At 40.7% G+C, this 21100-nt stretch overlaps 1 pseudogene; it reads left to right on the top strand.

The window, feature by feature from the left end:
- The first annotated feature begins 819 nt into the window (after positions 1–819).
- On the top strand, positions 820–939 carry LOC113458305 (annotated as a pseudogene).
- The last annotated feature ends 20161 nt before the right edge of the window (positions 940–21100 follow it).

Consider the following 21100-nt stretch of genomic DNA (forward strand, 5'->3'; position numbering starts at 1 on the left):
CGGAAAACTTTCCCAGGGAAACGCTACTCAAAAGTCCAACTCACAAACCTGGGAAGCATGATTAAAAGAAAAAAAGATTGTTGCTTTAAGCCTCTGTGTCTGAAAGTACTTGGTTATGCAGTAGTTAAAAGTTTAAATTGTTTGTGCAGTGGAGAGAACTCCAACGCCAGGTGTGAACACAGATGCAAAGTAGAAGAAGCATCTATGAAAAAGCCAGATTTAGTGATCACACACACACACACACACACACACACACACACACACACACACACACACAACTGAAGGCATCTATGCATGCAAACGCACACAAAAGCTACATTCTATCTGTCACGAATTTTCTACCCTTAAGAATACAATTTCCTATAAATCTTATTTCTGCATGCTTTTGTAAAGCAATAAATGCCTTGCCATTACCATGCAAATGGTAAGTGGCTGATTTATGGTGGAACTGTTGCTGACTTACTTCTCCTACATTTACTATTCCTTGGTTCTTGGTTATCTAAGTATTGTATTTTATACATTTTGAAGAGATCTCTGTTCTGTGTCATTGATCAATATGTCTATCCTTTCCTAACAACACAATTGTAATCCGCTCCATTGGAAGATTCAAGATGGAGCTGAGAAGATGGCTCGGTAGGTAAAGCACTTACTATGTAGTCATGAAGACCAGACACTGAATCCCAGCACCCATGTAAATGTTGGACAGGCATTTCAGTATGACTAAAACCAGCATTCTCTCAGGAGGAGAAATGACAGAGGTAGCTGAGTCAGTGAACTCTTCACTCAAGTAGAAAACCCTGGCTAACTATACAAGATAAGATGGTTTCTCAGCATTTTAGCTATGATCAAGTGCACTAACTGTTCTTATCAGCTTATTATTTGATGCATCCTCTATCCAAAAATGATATATTAAGCCAAGGAGGGTGCAATACAGCAAATGGGCACATAAAAATAATTCTACATGAAAATGAATTCAATATAACTATCCACCATGAAAATGTAATTCAAGACTACTATATATGTGATCACATGCCTAGCTGAACAGGTAAATGCAAAATAGCACCAAATGATGGCGTGACAAAGAAACTGGGTCATTCATACATCCTTGATGGGAATATAAATTGGCATAGCCACTCCAGAAAACTGCTTGGCATTGCTTACAAAAGCAAACAAGTGATTGTTACACAGCTATGAATTGTTCTCTTGGGCTATTATGTAGATAAATAAAAACTTATGTTTGAATAGAACTGTACAAAGTAAATATGAATCATGGAAAGCGATAGTGGAAGACATCAAAGGTCAACCTCTGGCCTTCACACACGTGTGAAACCAGAAACATGTATGCCTCCCTATTATACACACTTCATACACGTACATTAAATTGATGGTGAAATTTTTTTTTTTTTGGTTTTTCTAGACAGGGTTTCTCTGTGGCTTTGGAGCCTGTCCTGGCACTAGCTCTGTAGACCAGGCTGGTCTTGAACTCACAGAGATCCGCCTGCCTCTGCCTCCCGAGTGCTGGGATTAAAGGCGTGCGCCACCACCGCCCGGCCGATGGTGGAAATTTTTATCTGATTGCAATAAATGAAACAGAGGCTTTTACAAGTCAATGTTTAGTCACCATAAACTCTTATAAAAGGGCACTATAAGATGGCTCAGTGGGTAAAAGTATTTGCTACCAAGTATGACAAACTGAGTTTTATCAGGGAACTCACAATTCTCCCTGGAAATAGAGACTGAATCCAGCAAGTTGTCCTCTGCATGTGTTATATGCATGCAGGCTGACATACTGTGTGTGTGTGTGTGTGTGTGTGTGTGTGTGTGTGTGTTTGCTTATGTATATTCACACACAGAGATTATATATGTAAATACATTTTAGGGGGAAATATAATCTTAAAAAGCTACCTAGAATAAAGGAGCAGAAATATTTTTAATCCAGATTGGGATTTCTACTCAGGATGAGGAGCAAGCCTACGCTTCCTATTCTGTTGCATTCACAGTCACATGGTATTTAAAACTAGAATGATTGCTCATCATTAGCATGTTTACTTAACATTATCCTGCAGGTCTCATAGTAAACTACAAGAAAGAAATAGAAAGCAAAAAGATAGGCAGAGGTTTCTAGTAACAAAATAACAAACATAGACCACCCTGTGGAAACATTTTACATTTTTAATCAAAAGATTTTGAAGATTTGCATAAAGAAAAGACATTAATGTTCAGGTAGAAAGACTTAAGTTCATCTTTCAAATTGGTAGAATTTCAACAGTGGCTTCAGTGAAACTTCACAAGCTGATATAAAAATTTATGGGAACTGGCAAAATACCAAAATAGAAAAGAAAGAGAAAACTTTGGTGGGAAGACTTGCCATGTAAGCTTCTGAGATTTAAAGCTATTGTAGTTAATATATTTAATCCTAGTGAGAAATAGACATGGTGATCTCAAAGAACAGTAGACAGACTCTCAAAATACATAAAATGTGATAATTACAGCGTTCATCATAATCAGGAATGCTAAATGTAATAGATATGTCTGTAGCAGTTCTATTAACGATAAGTCATTCATCACTTAAAAATTACTCAGAAGGGATGGTTCATCCTGAGATAACTGATTCTCAAGGGTGGAAGATCCATGAAAAGTAGACTCTCAGTTGGCCTTCTGCTGAGGGCATGGTGGCGTCATGTCTCCACGAACCGCTCTCATGTGCTCTCTCCATTGCCGAGTGAGCTCCTAATCACCAAAACATCTATTTTGGATGTTGAGATGATCTGTGCTTAACTGTGCCAGCAGCTCTTCACCACACTGTCTCTTCACACACTGTCTTTGAGATGAGTGCAAATTACTAATTCAGTTTTGCACTTTAAGCACACTAGCCCAATTTGCCCCCATGTTTTCATGATCAGGCCAAGTTTCCTCTAGATAGTGTTTGTTAGTCTCTGGGATGCTCATGGAGATGAAGATTGGATGCAAGGAAAGGGACTGTGGTTGTAGTTATGGAAAGGACTTAGAGCAAAAGGTAAAGTTACGGGGTCTTCTCTGTGTTCCACACAGTGTACTGATCCTGTTTACATGTATGGAGTCATGGAATTAACATGCTGGAATGAACTTTGGGCCAACTATCAAGCATGTTTATTTCACAGAAATGCCCAAGTTCCCAGGATGTCAGGTGGCTCACCAGGCTTTCTCTGAAGTCACAAAAGGCACAAAGGCTAAACCAGACTCCTAGTCCACTGTGATTTACCCCAATGGTTTCTTATTCAGAATTAGAATTATTTCAGAAATAGAAGAATTTAGTATCCCAGACCTAAGTATATTATCGGTCACAATCTGTCACCAAACTGAGCTAGTGCTTAAAAAGAATTATGTGTTCTAGTGCAGTCTGAGACATGCAGTCACAAGTGACTGCACGTGTGCAATAGGCCTGCCATGTCCAACAATCCACACAGATGGGTGGGGAGGGGCTCATGAAGTCCCGCCCCTAGCAGAGAAGCTATAGGCAATTGATGACTTCTTGGGGGAGGACAGTCAAGGATACAGCTCCACACTTAAGTAGATGGATCTTCACCATGAATACACAGGTAGCATTAAGTAGACTCAGAGTAAGTTTAAAAAAAAATAGAGAGAACACATGAAATTGGGAGGGTAAAGTGGTTGTGGGGGGACAGAGGAGGACTATGGGGAGAGGGAATGGGGTATGGACTTGGTCAAAGCTCATTGTATACACATCTGAAATTCTTAATTATCAAAACAACAGTGTTAAGTTTGCTTATGAGATCATTGCATAGCATGATCTTCCTAGTATATATGTAGGGCTTATGTGATTTACTATGAAACCATGAACCATGACTTAGTCTATGTGTTCTTTGTAATTCTGAATATCATCAAATTATTTCAATTTATGGTAGAAAGAAAAAAATCTCTATGAATCCTGGGCTAGACAAGTACCATTTTTTTTAATAAAAATTCATTTATGCAAATTTATAAAATGAAAGATACTTAAATACTTTGATTAAACAACTGTCTATAATTACATTATTTCAAACCCTGTCTCTAAAATTTGGTTTAAACCTAGGTTAGGCCCAATTAGTTAGAATAATTAATATTTGCTTTTATAGTCTCACATAAGGCTGAACAGAACACCCAACTGATTTAATGTTCTGCAGCCTGAAGTGGTTTTGAGCAAGCTTTGCCTCAGCTACTATTAGGGTTCCTTTACTCATAAAATCCTGGTTTCATTTTGATTGTGAGAATCACACAGAAAGAAAATGTTTTTCCTGGCTTATACTAATGTCTCAATTTGTATCTATGCTATTATATTATCCAGTTAACTGAAACACTCATTTGGGTATCATGCATGATCCTGAAATTTACCAGTGATGGCTGCTTATTTGCTAGTGATCTGAGATCAGCTAAATTAATTTAGTTCACAGACCCAAAACAAACCATCACAACATCGGAATGGGTTGTAAACTGCTCAGCTAGAACATATCAAATTTAGATTTGCATTCTAACTGCAAATATGAATGAATTAAAGAAGTATGAATTTTTGCTTTTGTTTTTATTCTCAAAGCATAAGCCGAAAGGGAGAAGGGTATTTGTGCATAGAGATGAATGATTGTAGGAGGAGGCCGCTTGTTTGTCCCGGCTGCCCAGAGCCAAAATAACCACACAGAAACTGTATTAATTAAATCACTTTTGGCCCATTAGCTCTAGCTTCTTATTGGCTAACTCATATTAATTTAACCTATTTCTATTAATCTGTATATTGCCACATGGCAGTGGCCTACTGGCAAAGTTTCAGCATGTCTGATTCTGGTGGCTCCGTGGTGTCTCTCTGACTCCGCCCTTCTTCCTCCCAGCATTCAGTTCTGTCTTCCCTGCCTACCTAAGTTCTGCCCTATCAACAGGTCAAGGTAGTTTCTCTATTCATCAATGGCAATCACAGCACACAGAGGGGAGGGGACTCCCACATCAAATGATACTCAGAACACCCTGGTTTCTGCTTCACGCATCACTGCAGACATTCTAACCTCTCCAAAAGCAGGCTTTTGGTTGATCCATCTGAGACTCTGACATTCTCAGGTTTTTGTAAAAACCATTTTTTAAAAAAAACCCTAACTATATAAGGAGGATGCTAAGTGAGGTAGGTATTTAGTACAGTGCTCAACAATGATGCTGTTTGCATATGGTGAAGATGATATATAGGGTCAATTATTGTGTGTGCTTATGTTGGTGTGTGGGTCAATCTGGAGTTTATCCTGTGTTCTCATTAATAAATGTTCCAATAGCCGCCAGCTGACTGATACACCAAGGCTGTGCTTTGGCTGCGTACCCTGGCACCTCCCTCTTTCCCCTTGAGAGGAAGTACTCTAGTCACAGGGAAGATAACCAGTCATAATGGACCCACTGCCACGGTTACAGTGACCTGAACAGGAGCAGCAGGGGATCTAGACCAGGGTAGGTCATGTCCTTTGTGGGGTGGTACAAATACAACCTGGGAGAAAAGCTGTATCTTTCCTCGGAGTTCAGGGACAGGGAATGGGACGCAAGTCACTGGTTACCCATGTGAGCAGACAGGGCCATAGTAATTGTACATAAAGAGAGGAGCAGGACTCCAGAGAAGCTAGGCAACAAGGAAGACCCTCAGAGGGATGCATGGATCTCTCAGAGAAGGGAAATGAGATGAGATCTCCTGGGTAAACTGGCAGAAGAGGGGCGGAAAGAAGAAGAAGGGAAGGGGTGTGAGATGAGAACATGAGGGTCCAGGATGGACGAGGGGAGAGAGGTATGAAGTGGGAGAGCAATGAAAAAAATATCTTGATAGAGAGAGCCACATGGAATTAGGGATAAACCTGGTGCTAGGGAAATCCACAAGGATGACCCCAGCTAAGAATTCTAGCAATAGTGGAGAGGGTGCCTGGCCTTCCCCTGTAATCAGATTGGTGAATACCCCACTATCATCATAGAGCCTTCACCCAGCAACTGACAGGAACCGGATGAAGAGAGCCACAACCAAGTAACAGTCTGAGCACCCAGGAATCCAATTGAAGAGAGGGAGAAGGGAATACATGAGCAAGGGAGGTCAAGATCATGATGGGGAAATCTACAGAGACAGCTGAACCAAGCTCGTGGAAACTCATAAACTCTAGACGAACAGCTGTGGAGCCTCCATGGAACCAAACTAGGTCTTCCCTATGAGGAAGACAGTGGTGAAGCTTGGACTGACTATGAGGCACCTGGTAGTAGGACCAGGATCTATCCCTGGTGCTTAAACTAGCTTATTGGGGCCCATTTGCTATGGTGGGATGCCATGCTCAATCTTAATGCAGGGGAGAGGGCTTGTTCATGCCCCAACTTAATTTGCCAGACTTTGTTGACTCCCCATGGAAGCCCTTACCTGTTGGGAAAAGGGGATAGGGGGGTGGGCTGGGGAGCAAGTTGGGGGGCATAAGGAGGGTTGGGGGAGGAACTGTGGATAGAAAGAAAAGTGAAATTTAAAAAAATAACAAAAGAAGGGAGTAGGAGAGAAAAGGAGAGGAGGAAGAGGAGGAGGAGGAGGAGGAGGGGGAAGATGAGCAAGGGGAGGAGGGGAGAAAAAGCAGAGAAAGTGATAGATTTGAATCTTGTTCCTGGTTCTGTCCCTACAGTGGCCCTGTTCTTGCTGTCGTTTTGGTGTATGACCCTGGTTCCTCAGAAAATGCACTTTTCACTCAAATGGAGTTTTTTTTCTTGTGTTCCCCTCCTTTAATTTTCTTCTTTCTTAAAAGCATATACCATTATTAGATTTGGATTTTAATTATAGATATATTTTCAAATAAAGTATTTAGAACAATAAATTCCCACTTTCAACACTGAATCCTATAATCTTTGATATGTTTTAATTTTCATTCAAATATTTTATGAGTACTGCTTCTATTTTTGTTGTGTTTATGAATTGTTTGGCATTGTGGTGTACAATTTCCTCATTCCTAGTGATTTCTATGTATTTTCTGTATTTGACATCTAATTGAATGGCATTGTTGTCAAAGAACATTGCTGTCTGCTTTCTACCATTTTTTTTATTGAGCCTGAGCCCCCAACATCTTGCCTTGTCTTCATGGTCTACATGGAGTTGAGTTGAACATACATTCTGGAGTCGAGGGGAAATGTTCTCAAAATGTCAATGAGAGCTCATGATTGATGGCATGGGTCAGTTCTACTGTTTCCTTATCTGTTTTCTATCTACTTGTCCCATCGGTTATGGAAGAAAAGACGTCGAAGTTGTGCACAAATGGATTTATATTTAGGTAATATGATGATAGATTTCTTCTCTAAGAAAAAAGAAAAAAAAAGACTGCTAAAAGAGATACGATATTTGCATACCCTACCTGGATAACAAGTGAATAACACCCGCTGATGTGTTTTATCTGTATTTGGCTAGTTGCTGTGGGGGTCAACAGACAGAAAATACCCTTGAAGAGCCTCTGTGCCCTTTGCTACCTGTGAAGTGCTCCTGGGGGTAGGCCAAGTCTGGAGGGGCGGGTCCCCTGGATGGCTACACTTTCTAGACAGCAAGCCTAGTCCATCACCCCAATTCTTCCCAGGAAGCTCCTGGCATGCCTCTTATGCAGTGTTACATTAGGGCAGCAACAAAATGCTTTGACAGAAATTTTCAACATAAATATTGTTTTCAAAGTTTCCCTCCTTATGACCACTTTTATAAACAAGGTTTTTAATCAGAAAATTCATGGTAGGATCAGCTCTTATGTTCTCACACTATTCCAGCCAGGAGGCAGGTTTTAGCTTGTTTATTAGAGAAAAGGGTTCCTGCGAGTCCAGGAACAGGCCATGGCTTCCAGGCGTCCCACGAGTACAGATGTAATGACAAGGGTGGTATTGAAAAATTCGATGGCCCTGGGAAGAATTGTTTTTACCTTAAATTCATGTGCATGCTCCTAAGTTTTCCCTGTGATGAAAATAAAATGCTGCGAGAGTTCCTTTTGAAAGCTGTTATACCTCTGAAGTGTGTTGCATCAACATCCGTTCCTGGCAATGGAGCTGACATATTTCTGTCCAAATTACATACACACAGATGTTATTTTAAAAGCAACAATCCAGCAATTATCCACAATGTGATCGCATTCCCAACCATCAAGTTGCAACGCTTGGGAGAAAATGCTGCATTTTAGTGGATGACACCAATATGGAGTTTTGTACAATGAAAGTGGAGGACAAAAGCCGTACATCACTGACAATATTTCCCAGCCATGTGTAAGGACGGCAATATTCACCTGCACACTTTACGTGGCGCTGGCTGTGGGATGTCTATTTGGATTCATTTACCTGAGTATGTGAGGAATATTTTCTGTATTTTTCCTCCACCATCATCAAAACAAGCTTGTGATTAACTGATTTTTGTATAGAGTCATATATTTTCTTCCCTGGGGCTCTGTTTTATTTAAGCAGTGTGTCTTTCATTTATACATTTTTTTAATTCGTGGATTATAATAGTTACCGATGACTGAAAACAAGCCTACTGTTTGTTTATGTATGTAATTGGAAAGAATGGGTAATCTTTCTTAATCACAAGTAAGATGAGCGCCAATGAATGAACTGAAGATTGAAGCAAGCAACACATGACACGTAATTACCTGTGGGTGATGTAATTCCCCTGTGTACTGATGTGAAAATCAGGACTGTCATACTTCCATTCCACACACTTTCATGGTTCAGTCACCTGTCAGCGTCAGCAGATTTCCCAGAAGCTGCTTCACACTGTGATGGACGAAAGGAAAATCCTGCTTCCTGATATCTTGTAGGCCATACCATCTGAACCTCCATGTCTTTATCTCTCGTAGTTTGCTGTAAATTTAGAACCTCACTGGCCTTTGATGTTTGTGTTGGCAAGGAATTCAAGAGGTTTTTTTTTTTAATTTAATATAAATCATCTATTATTTGTATGTTGCATGTGTGTGCATTCAGGTGCTGTGTGCCTGAGTGTGCCATGAAGTGCATGTGGAGGTCCAAGGATAACTTTGAGGGCTGGTTCTTTCCTGTGATCCACCTTTCTGTGGGTCTCTGGAATCAAACTCAGGTCTTTAGGCTTGCACTGAAAGCAGTTTGCCTGCTTACCCATCTCCACTGGCCTGCGTTCAAGGGTTTCACCACGCTTCCCCAGCAATTCAAATAGTAAAGTTTCACTGCTGCTGAACTTGAGATGAGAGCATTGCATTTCCTTGAGTGTGAAAGCTGACGGAGACTCTGCTGTTGTGTACAGAGGTTTCCAGATGCTGGCGTTATTGATGCTTTGACATCAGCCAGCAGCAGAGAGTGGAGATAGTGCTAAAAGGTGTGGTGTGTTGGTGGTCTTCCAGTCACTGGCTATCTGTTTTCATTCTTAGATATTGCATATGGATGGGATCTCATGATATGTATTCTTACATCTGCTTGTTTTCAGTCTTCGCAGTGTGTTGTGCTAATTGTTTCTATGTTGCTGTGACCTACAACCAAAATACCTGCCAGAAACTATTTCGAGAGGGAGGGAGTTACTGTATTTCATCGTAACTGGAGGTTTTCCATCTGCCTGGTTCCATAGCTGCTTTTAAAATAACCACTCAGAGGCTTAATATTAATTACAAACTGTTTGGCCTATTAGCTCAGGCTTATTATTTACTAGCTCTTACAACTTAAATTAACCCATTTCTATTAGTTTATATTTTACCACAAGATCATGGCTTGTTACCTCACATCTTACTTCTCCAGCGGCTGTTTGTGTCTCCCGCGACTATGCCTTCTTTCTCCCTGTATGCAGTTTGGCTTTTCTACCTAGCTGTATTCTGCCCTGCCATAGGCCAAAGATATTAGCCAATGGTAATAGTCACAGTCTACAAAGAGGCCTCCCATCTCAGTTCATGGTTTCAGAGATGTTTCAGTTATCACATCAGGGAAAGGCATGAAGTGCTGTCTCTGTCAATGGAAATAGGAATGTGTGGCAGAGGTTTTTCACAAGATGCAGAGAGAACACAGGCTGGAACCTGTGTACCTACTACTGACAACCATGCTTCACCTGCTAAAGATTCCAGTCTTCAAAATAGTGCCACAATCTGGGGACCAAATGCTCAAAATACGATTCTAGGGTGGAGATTTCAGATTCAAAACAATACCAAGTATTTACCATTTTGTAGCATACATTACTATTTAGTTATTTTTATGTCTGAGTTTATGTCCTTGTATAAATATTATATAATGTCATCTGCTTACCAATGAATAGGTAATGGTTTGTTCATAGTTTTCAAATGTTATGAAAAATAATTCTTTGAACATCCATGTATAATTTTTTAAAAGATTCATTTATTTATTTTTATTTTATGGGTATGAGTGTTTTGTCTACACGTATATATGTGCATTATATGTGTGTCTGGTACTTAGAGGAGTTCAGAAGAGAGTGACAGATCCTCTGGGACTAGAGTTACAGGTGGTTGTGAGCCTTCATGTGTGTGCTGGGAATTGAAAACACATCCACTAAAAGAGCAGGAAGTATTTTTAACCTCTGAGGAAACTCTCCAGTGCTGTAGGATAACCCTTCTGTATGCTGTGAATATATATGTGAATATATGCTCTCATTGGTTGATAATAAAAGCTGCTTTGATCTATAGCAAGGCAGAATAACCAAACTGAATACAGGGAGAAAAAAGGACATAGCTGCGGGAGATGCAAGCCAGCAACCCAAGAAGCAAGATGCTAACAGACATAGTCACGTGGCAATACACAGATTAATAGAAATAAGTTAATTTAAATGTAAGACCTAGTTAGTAATAAGCCTGAACCATAGACTGAACAGTTTGTAATTAATATTAAGCCTCTGAGTGGTTATTTTAGAAGTGACTGTGGGGTAGGGAAGGATGGAGAAAACTCCGTTTACCCTCCAGTCCTCATGTACAAACCTAGTGTGCATATCTTTTCATTTCATATGGGTAAATACCTGAGTTAAATTCCTGGGTCATATAGTAAGCTTATGTTTAAGTTTCAAAAATTGCTTTGAGGTTTGACTGTGAAAGGTCCCGAGCTTATGTCACTGTTTGGGATGGTTATGGATCTCCTGCTAGGTGGGGCCTAGCTGGAGGAAGTAAGTCACCAAGTGGCAGGTCTCCAGGGTTACATTCTAAACTGACTTCCGGCCAGCTTTTGTTTTGTAAACTGGTCAGGTATGAATGAACCACTGCCAACATAACTGTGAACCACTCCTCCATTTTGTATTTCCTGCCATGAGCCCAGATGATCTCTTCCTTGAGTTGCTCCTCGTTAAGTGCTTAGTCATGGCAATGAGAAAATTAATGGATACAATGGGCCAACTGTGTTTCCAAAATGGCTGTACTACTTTTCATTCACTATAAAGGGAAGAAAAGTTTCAGTTTCTTTATTTTTGGGGGGGAGGGTGTTGAGACAGGGTTTTTTCCATGTAGCCCTGACTAGCCTGAAACTCTCTGTAGATCAGGCTGGCCTCAAACTCCCAAAGAATTGTCTGCCTCTGTTTCTTGAGTGTCGGGATCAAAGGCGTGCACCACCAAGCACAGCATAACTATTTTCTTTTTTAACGTATAGTTGTGGCAAATCGTTAGGATCACTTTGTCTAGCTGTAGTCAGAAATTTGTCCTATGTTATTTTTCCTGAATATTTATAGTTCTAACTCGGAAATTGGTAACTTTGATTCATTTTTAATTATTTATGTGTGGGTTAACTGAGTTAATATTCTGAATTAAGGGTTTGCATTTGTGTTAAAAATTAGTCATTTTTCCCAGCACAGTCTATTGAAAAGAAAAAAAGGTCTTTTACCTTTTGAAGTGTCTTGGTATCTTCATTAAAATGATCACTTTAAGATGTTTTGTTTTTTCCTCATTGGTCTCTGTGGTCTCTTTGCACTCTAGTGCCCTCGAGTGTTGTTTACTCTGGCTGTAGAATAAGGTTTGAGATCAGAGAGCATGAGTCCTCCAACTTTTTTTTTTTAAAGTATTGATTTACTGTCCATTCTGGTAGAAGAATTTGACATCATCGTGGAAGAAATGTTAGGTCTGGGATAAGGCCATTTTAGAACAGGATTTTTTTTTTATAAATATGTTGGCTGCATTAGATGTATAAGGGCTCTTGTGTATAGAAGAGAACTTAAAAATTATACATGGTGAAAATTTCTGAGTTTTAAAAACATAAGTGTATGTGCCTGTATGTACTATATAAATACTGGTGTGGAGGAGGCCAAATGAGGGTGTCAGATTCACTAGAATTAGAGTTACAGTGGTTTAATCTGTCTGAGGTGGGTGCTGGGAATGGATCCTGGGTTCTCGGGAAGAATAGTCTATTTCTTAACTGCCAAGTCTTCTCTTCAGTTTGTGATTTCTGATTTGTTCCTTAGCTTATTTTTGTTGTATTTCTATTTTATCCTATGAGATCCTAAACCACCGTATGAATTCAGTGGCCTTCCTGGATTGATATAGAATTGGTCTTTTCCCTAAATCTTTATGGGTGTCTCTAGTGGCCAGACCTCTCTCTGAACACAGTGAAAGAGTATGTGTCGAAGTTTGACCACGTTAGTGAAATCTTCTTGTTTTGCCAACTGGGTGTTTGGCACCTTCACTGCTCAGCTTAGTATCACTTGCTGTGATTTTTATTATCTCAGTGTATCAATAACATTTTAAAACACCACATCAGGTGTGTGATTTAATCGAGACAATGCTTTAAGGTTGTGACAGATCATTTTGTTCAGATGATGTGAGAGAAAAGTGAAGGATTTTCCTGACCAAACAATATTGGTAGCTTGAGCAGTCTGGGGAGGAATTTATTCACTTTGCCTTTCTCTGAATAACAATGGCTTCTTTACTGTCTGCTCCTGCCTGAAATTCTAAAATAAACTCAGATTTGACAATCTCAACTCATTAGTCACTTGGCTTGCTGTGTCCTCAGTCATTGTTTTAACCCTCATTTGCCCGTTGGGTTACATGTGTCTCACTGATTGTTTCTCACTGGCTGGCAGCCTCTGTGCTCTTGGCATCAGAATATGGCAGTTTAGCTCCTAGAATGTTCCATGTCCTTCTGTTTTACCTAACGTGTGCTGTTTCCCATAATGGCCTCTTTATGTGTGAAAGGACACCAGCATTGGGAAGCACAGCCCATAATGAGACAGGTCCTCTCCCAGCTGCCCCTCACCTTCTGCATTTTCAACGGTTTCCATCATACTTCTACGGTATCTTCTATTGTCATTACAGCTGCACTTGAAATGCTGATAAGTTATCCAGTCACTAATGAATTCTTATCCTGATCCCTGCTACTGCTCTCAATTTTGTGAAAATGTCTTCTTTTACGTCTAAAATATTTTAAGCCTCTTAATCATGATAATTCAATTCAGAAAGATTTGAATTGATAATTTATAATAATATATATTCTCGTGTTTGACTTCTGAAAGTGATGAGCTGATTCATGGCTAACCTACGATCATGAATGGGAATTTGACACCTGTCTTAGTCACTGTGCTATTTTTGTGACGAGACATCATGACCAAGGCAACTCTTGTACCAGAAGTCATTTAATTGGGGCTTACTTTCAGCTTCAGAGATGAATCCATTATCATCATGGTGGGGAGCATGACAGCAGGTAGGCAGACATGATGCTGGGGAAGGAGCTGCTGGTTACATCCTGATCACAGGCAGCAGGCAGGGAGAAACACTGGGCCTGGTGTGGATTTTGGAAACCTCAAAGCCCACCCACAGTGACACACTTCCTCTATCAAGGCCACACTTCCTCCAACAAGGCCATACCTCCTAATCTTTCTAATTCTCAAATAGTTTTACTCCCTGGTGGGATTAAGCATTCAAATATATGGGCCAATGGGTCCATTTTCATTAAAACCACCACAATATCTAAGCATCGACACCATATACCTTAAAAGTCATACCATGTATCAGATATCCTGCATACCAGATATTACAATCCATAACAGAAACACAATTATAGCCATGAAGTATCAACGGAATAATTTCATGGCTGAGGGTCACCACAACGTGGAGAACTGTATGAAAGGCTCATAGCATTAGGGAGGTTGAGAACCACTGAAAACGCAGCATCTTCTACTTATCTCTCCATCCGCTTTGAGCCATCAGAGACACAAGCACTGCATAGAGTAGCTGTCAGTGCCTTTGACCCTGCTCTGAGACTTGTGATCAACAGCTGGGGAGATAAATAGATATAAGAGGCAAAGGCAAACCTGAGTAGTAAAAACTTCTTTCACAAACAAGCCTCTAATTGAAGAACAACCATGCTGCTAAAAATGTTACATGGAAAATGCTGGTTTTAAATCCAGGTTTTGTAGTTGGAAATTTTCACATTAGCCATACCATTTATATGCACAGCTTTCTCCTGTAAATTTTGGTGATTGCATTCATCTGGAAGGACTCGTAAAATGTTTCATGATGCATGCTTAATCATACCACACGGATAAGTGCTCAACTATGTTCATAGCAGCATTGTTTGTAGTAGCCAGATCCTGGAAACAATCTAGATGCCCCTCAACCAAGGAAAAATATCGTACTCATTTACACAGTCTAGTAAAAGTCAGTGGTAAAAATAATGACATTTTGAAATCTGCATGCGAAAGGATGGATCTAGAAAAAAAAAAAAACATGTTGAGTGAGGTAACCCAGAACCAGAAAGACAAATAAAATACGTACTCAATCATAAGTGGCTTTTAGACATAAAGCAAAGAAAAATCAGCCTACAGTCTACAACCCCAGAGAATCTAGACAACAAAGAGGACCTTAGGAGACACATACATGGGTCTACAGAGGAAGGAGAAAAAGACAAGATGTCTTGAGTAAATTGGGAGGAGGGGGATGATAGAAGAGGGTAAAAGGAGAGAAGGCAGGAAGGGAGAGAAGTGGATAAAAAATGTATGGCTCAATAAAAACAATAAAAAATTAAAAATATTTTATGAAGTCAAATGTGAAATGCCTACCAGAGACCGATATAAATAGGTAAATGAAATGTCAAAAATACTTTTAATTCATGCCTTTTTACTCTGGGTGTGCTAGGAATTTTCCCTCTGTACTTTATGTAGCGTTTTAGAAATGCTATATTGTTTAAAAGCTAGTCTCCAAGTTGTCTAAATAATACAATTTCTTTAAAAAATTCAAAAGCACCAGCAAATCTGAGGAGGAGGATAAAAGATGGAAAGTTTTAAGCATTTTGAAAATATAGTTCTGACACAGAGTCAGCGTGACCTAATAGTCACATGCTGTAAATGCGGGGTGTTTTGAGATCCCCAGATGAAAGGCACTGGCGAAATAAGGCATCATTACCACTGATTTTACTATGCCTGCCAAACAAAATTTTTGAAATTACAGAATGAAGCCACACAGCTCAGCCTCTCCATCAGGTAACTCCTTAGAACAAGGGCAAAAATGTCTAGCTTATTAGCAAGCCTCAATAACATACGCAAATTTATGATCCTATTAGGAAATGGCTGCTATTTTCTTTTGCCAGCAAAGTAAGAATAAAGTCATGTTTTATCAAGAGGAAAGGAGGAAAGTTGTTTGTTCAATTAATAGCTATATGAAGCATTTATCAATATAGAATAAAATGATATCTTATCTGAAATATTATTGTCATTTTTGTTATCTGCTTTCCCAAGGAAAAGAGAGCTTCCAACTTATTTTTGCCTGGAATTAAGAAATGGCTTTGTGTACTATGTAGTTTAGTTGATAGTTTTCTTTTCTTTCTTAGAGACATGTTACCTGAGGTGACAGGCACTCTCTTCATTTTCTTACCATTTGGTGTGTTTTTTTTACTAACCACTCATGCTATCAGTCAGAGTCATATCAAAGCAGCTTCAGCGGAAGATGCCAGGAACAGCCACACGCTTGTGGCCACCCCTGATACCACGAAGGACCACTCATTGTCTTTTGACGTGGTTACCCAGCAAGCCAAGGACACTTCTTTGATTTGGGTCATGCACACATTTGCCTGGGCTGTTAAAAAATACCTTAGAAAAGGAAACACAGATACTAGACATTCGTTTTGTTTTAGCATGTTTAAGAAATCATTTTGAAATGTTAAAAATGCATGCTTCTTAGAACAAAAGCAATATGCGTTTTCTGTTCAAAACTAGACAACAGGAGAAAATAGGTCCATTTTTATATTCTGTATTTAACATTCTTCAACTAAAATTCTAGCCTATCCAAAAGACTTATTTTCCTTTATGCAAACATTATATAATACTCTTGAAAAATTACATTCCTTTATTTTCATTATCCTTACTTTGCATAGTATTTTGCTTTTGACATAAGAAACAACAACAACAAAAAACCCATGGAAATATATGAACACATAAAATTTCAGTAGCAATTACTATCACAAGGTATAGTAACCATTGACATATCCTTCCAGAACCTTTGCAGTTTGTAAATCACCATCAAAAATAACAAAGCTTGTGTCTCATTTGTTAGCAAAAATGCACCGACCCCCTCTAAAGTACATGTTAATCCATCTTCGACCACACATGAGCCTAAAAATGTCTTTGTGTTGTTTGCAGTGTCTTTGGAAATAAAAGTGTGATGTCGTCACTGACTGTGGAACAAGAAAGCATCTTTATTACCAAGTGATATCCTTGAATAGAAAAGAAGGAGAAGGGCCATGAGCAGAACAGGAAGTGTCCGCCAGTGAAAGCATGGAATGGTCGTTTACCTTGGTCATTTATTTTCTTTTGAATTTTTTTGATGAGGGCCTCACTGTGTTGGCCAAGCTGGCCTTAAACTGGCAATCCTCCTACCTCCCCTTCCTGGCTTTACAGTCATACACCGCCATGTAGGCTGCTTACTTATTCCTTTTAGTAGAGAAGAGAGTGGGAGAGGGTCAGTCCAGATTCAGGAAATGGGCCCACATTATGCTGGGAGGTAAAAGAAATTCCTCTCAGATTAATTGTCTCTTCTCAGTCACAGAAAAGTAGCTTCAATGACAGAAAGAGAGAATGCAGGGCGTTCTACATGTTAGGATGTTTTAACTCAGCTCCTATTAGAAAGACCTCTAGTAACAAAGAATCATTATAACCCAAGCGGACTGGTTTCTGCAGAGCTTGATATAGGGAATGACTGTCTAGAAAAAGGTAGCAGGGCTGGATTGGGGAAGCTAGAATTTCTGGCTAGCATTTAGTTTATTTGAGAGCAGAGATGATACCATTAGAAATCTGTTGAACCTAGGCAGCGTTCACACTTCCTTGTCCAGGGCAGAGTCTGCAAACAGGTGTCTTCCACTCCACGGTGTGGTGAGCATGCAGGAGAAGAGGGCAGTCAAACACTTGTCATATATCCAGCTACAGCAGGAGAAACCACCAGTAGACAGAATAAACAGAATAGGAAGCAATGAACCACAGCCCCAAACGCAAAGCAGAACGGCCTCTGTGGTTAAATGAAAACCACAAATATACCAGGGCAGCAGACTGTAAGCCAAGGAGTCTCATAGCCAAGATGCCTGAACTCAAAAGAGCACGGATAATGGATTGCTTGCTCAGTCCTACTGTTTGATGTGCTGTGGACTTAATCATCTAGAGTAGTGTCATCAACAGTGTCAAGCACAGGGACTCTGTAAGCATTTATGCTAACAATAAAGTCTCATCCATATTGCTGATGGTCATTATTTTCAGATCTTATTTTTCAATTCACATACATAAGCTAACAATTTATTTGTGAACCCCCCCCTCACACACACACACACACACACACACAAATACTGGGGGTGGCTTCATCGTCACTCAAAGACGGGTACGGGAAACTGGAAAAGCAGCGTAAGCTCATAGGCACAGCCCACACGGCTGCTAAACAAAGCAATTTTCTGCCTTCTGCCTTTCCCTTTCAGTGGTTACATCGTAAACAAGTGTCCTTTTCGTGGTCTTGTTCGCTCCCTGCGTTAGGCAGTTTTGGTTGGTTGTTTTTCTATGTATAAACATTTCTTTGTAGAGTCGAGGAGCTAATGAGTGTTCCTAAGCACGGGAAGGCCCGTGCCTTGTAGAGGAAATGCACGCCTTGATTTAAGTTACGTTCGGGTCTAAGTAATTGTGCTGTTGGCCACGAACCCAGCGTTAATTAACATCACATGTTGAATAAGGTGTCTTTAAAGAGAAACACAGCCGAAGTCAAGGTTAGGCATGATAAAAATGCTGTGACCGGGGTGTGTGTGTCTCCCAAGAAGCCGAGCCAAAAATCTCCCTAGGAGCAGTGGTTCAGTCCCTGTTAATTTGGTGTTTGTGGTGGACCTGATAGAACACCGCTACTTTGAAAAGTGACTACCAACTGTATGTTAGGTTATGAACCTAAAATATGTCAGAAATGAAGGGCTCTTTGTCAGTTTCCTTCCAGCACTCGGAGCTCACCCCTGTAAACACTAGGAATGTGCCCTTGACTCCTGCACTGGATCTCTGTGGGGCTTTGAAAATTGCCTTCTCAGTTCACGTTCCTTTCTAAAGGAAGCCTTGAGTGTTGAGTTTCTCCCGGGTCCGGGCTGCGCACCTTGCCTCCTCTTCCACGCCCCCTCCTCCTCCACATCTTACAGATTCTCCTGCTTCCTATGATGACTTCATGTTGAGTCAGTTGCCCAGGCTGAACAACAACCCTCAGCATTTCTTTTCCAGCTTATTTCCGGCGAAGGTGAGATAATAGGAGCAGTTCTCCTGGAGGCGGTGAAGGTTGGCAACACTGGAGCATGCGTACACCTCCCGCTGCTCGCCATTCTAAGGCTACTCCAGCTAATCCACGAGCTGCGGTGTAGGGACTGTACCTGTGGTTCCACCACCAGGCAGCTGAGTTATGTTGATCCAGAGAGTGATTGCCCTCTTGGAAAAGCAGATACTGAAACCATCTGCGCTTTGTTTTCAGCTCACCTGCAAATCTTTTCAGACTTACTCAGTCGGAAGTCTTTTTAGAAAGCGGAAATCCTCCTTGAGTGAGGGACTAACTATTGGGTTGGTAATTGTTTTCTCTTGCCCTAGCCTTCACCTACAGACTGCGGACCTACCATGCCAGCACTAGAACTGCCTGCCAGCATTAAAAGAGAACAGACCTTTTAAAACTTTAGAGACACTGTTGCTGGCTTTGGCCCCTGGTTGAATTGGGACAGCCTACTCCTATGTTGTTGACTACCCAACCCTGCCATTCTTCCTTCCTCTGTAATAGTCTGCTCTTAGAGACGGCTCAGGAACGGTGTTCAAACAGACCCAGATAGCTTCCTTTCTCCACATTCACATCCGAATCCTCGGGATCCTTACTTAAAACAAAACAAAACCCCCAAAACAAAACAACAAACAAACTGTCTCAACAGGAACTAAGCAGGAAGAGAACAAGAGTATTGGCTGTGAGGACTGGAACTTTCCCTGTAAGGTTTCTTAGTCAAAGTGGGTCCTGAACCCACAGTGATACCGTCAGTGCTAGAGAGCAGAGAAAGAAGCAACCCTTTGATGGGAAGGAGGATTTTGACTTGTGTGCTTTAAATGAATGTTAGCATGTAAAGGGGAGACAGGCAGCGGGGAGGGCATTTTGGGTAAAGGTGTGACATTACTGTCTCATTCCTTGCCTTAGTCTGTGTATCTTCTGAAACTAAAGCTACAGCAGGCAGGCATTCGCTTGCAAGGGGATCCCAGGGAGCACAAGGGAGGATGTGAATGGGGAGTCAGGTGGGGTGATGGAGAAAGCCATGGAAGAGCTGTTAGCAAGCGGGGTACCACTGGGTTCACAGCTCAGTTCCACCTGGGTTCTCTGAGAATGCATGATGTATGTGCCAGGAATAATCTGCTGGGTTGAGGGAGGCTGCGGCACTTGCCCACCAGTTCTCATGCACTTCCCCCTTCCATCCCCTCTGCAATGTGGTCTAGGAATCCCTGGACCAGCCAGCGAAAGCCTAGATAAAGAGAGCTTCAGCATACGGAAGAGTCTCTGGGTTTTTCTTTTTTTCAGTTTTGTCCCAATCTTCACTGGTTCAGTGACCAGTTCCACAGTTGATCCAATAGCAAAAGACAAAATGTAATACTAATTCTTCAGTCACTTTATTTATTATTTACATTGTGCCTGAGGAACATGTAGGGCTGGCAAGACCCAAATGCTGTGCGATAAATTAGCCCTTTTCTCTCCAAATCCATTTCTCCATCCAAATTTGAACTGGTGTTAGCTGGTTGAACTTGTTGCTAAATTGATGCAACTGGGCCACGTCTTCAGAGCCCTCCTTGTGTTACTGCCATACTGCCATATGTGACTCCTGTGTGCTTCTCTTCCGAATTGTTCACCCTGTATGTGAGTACACACATCTTTAGCTTGGGATGCTTCTCCTTCCACGCCCTAAATAGACAGCCTAGCGCATTGTCCAAGGTTATTTTAAATGAGATTTTTTTTCTTGGTTCTGATGTTCAAGATATTCTGTGTTCCCCAAGGGAAATGCTGAAGTTCTAACTCCTAGTACTTCTGAATATCCTCGTACTTGGAAATTTGGTATTTGCAGAGATGTCCATTAAGATGAGTTTATATGGGTTATCGTAGGCCTTACTTCAGTTGCCAGGTATTCTGTAAGAAGCATGGCAGGGGTGCTTGAGAGATAGTCGGATGCAAAGTGAATGCTGTACCAGTAACACGGATTGAGTTGTCAGTCAGTCTCCAGAACCCATGCTAAGAAAAAAAATGGTGTAGCAACACATCCTTGTAATTCCAGCACCAAGGAGGCTGTGACAGCAGATTCCTGGGGCTGGTCCACTTCATGATTTCTTTAACAGTGAGAGATATTTTTCAAACTAACTATTAAATAAAGGAAAGAAAAATATTGTATGTACTTGAGTAACTACAATCAAGTTTGTCTTCTAACCTCCACATATACCCTACACAGGTCCTGGCCTGAACACATTTACAGATACAAATAAGTGCGTGCACATCTGTATGCACATGAACTCACATATGTACACACACACATACCATAACAACAAAAAGGGGGAAAAAAAGAGGAAAAGAGAATTTAGGGACAGACTCATGGGAAAAAGGATATGTGAAGTCAGAGACAGAGGGTGATGTGGCCACAGCCAAGACTGTCTGAACCACCAGAAGCTGGAAAC

Source organism: Microtus ochrogaster, chromosome 2 (assembly GCF_000317375.1).
Source record: "Microtus ochrogaster isolate Prairie Vole_2 chromosome 2, MicOch1.0, whole genome shotgun sequence".
Classification (NCBI taxonomy): Eukaryota; Metazoa; Chordata; class Mammalia; order Rodentia; family Cricetidae; genus Microtus; species Microtus ochrogaster.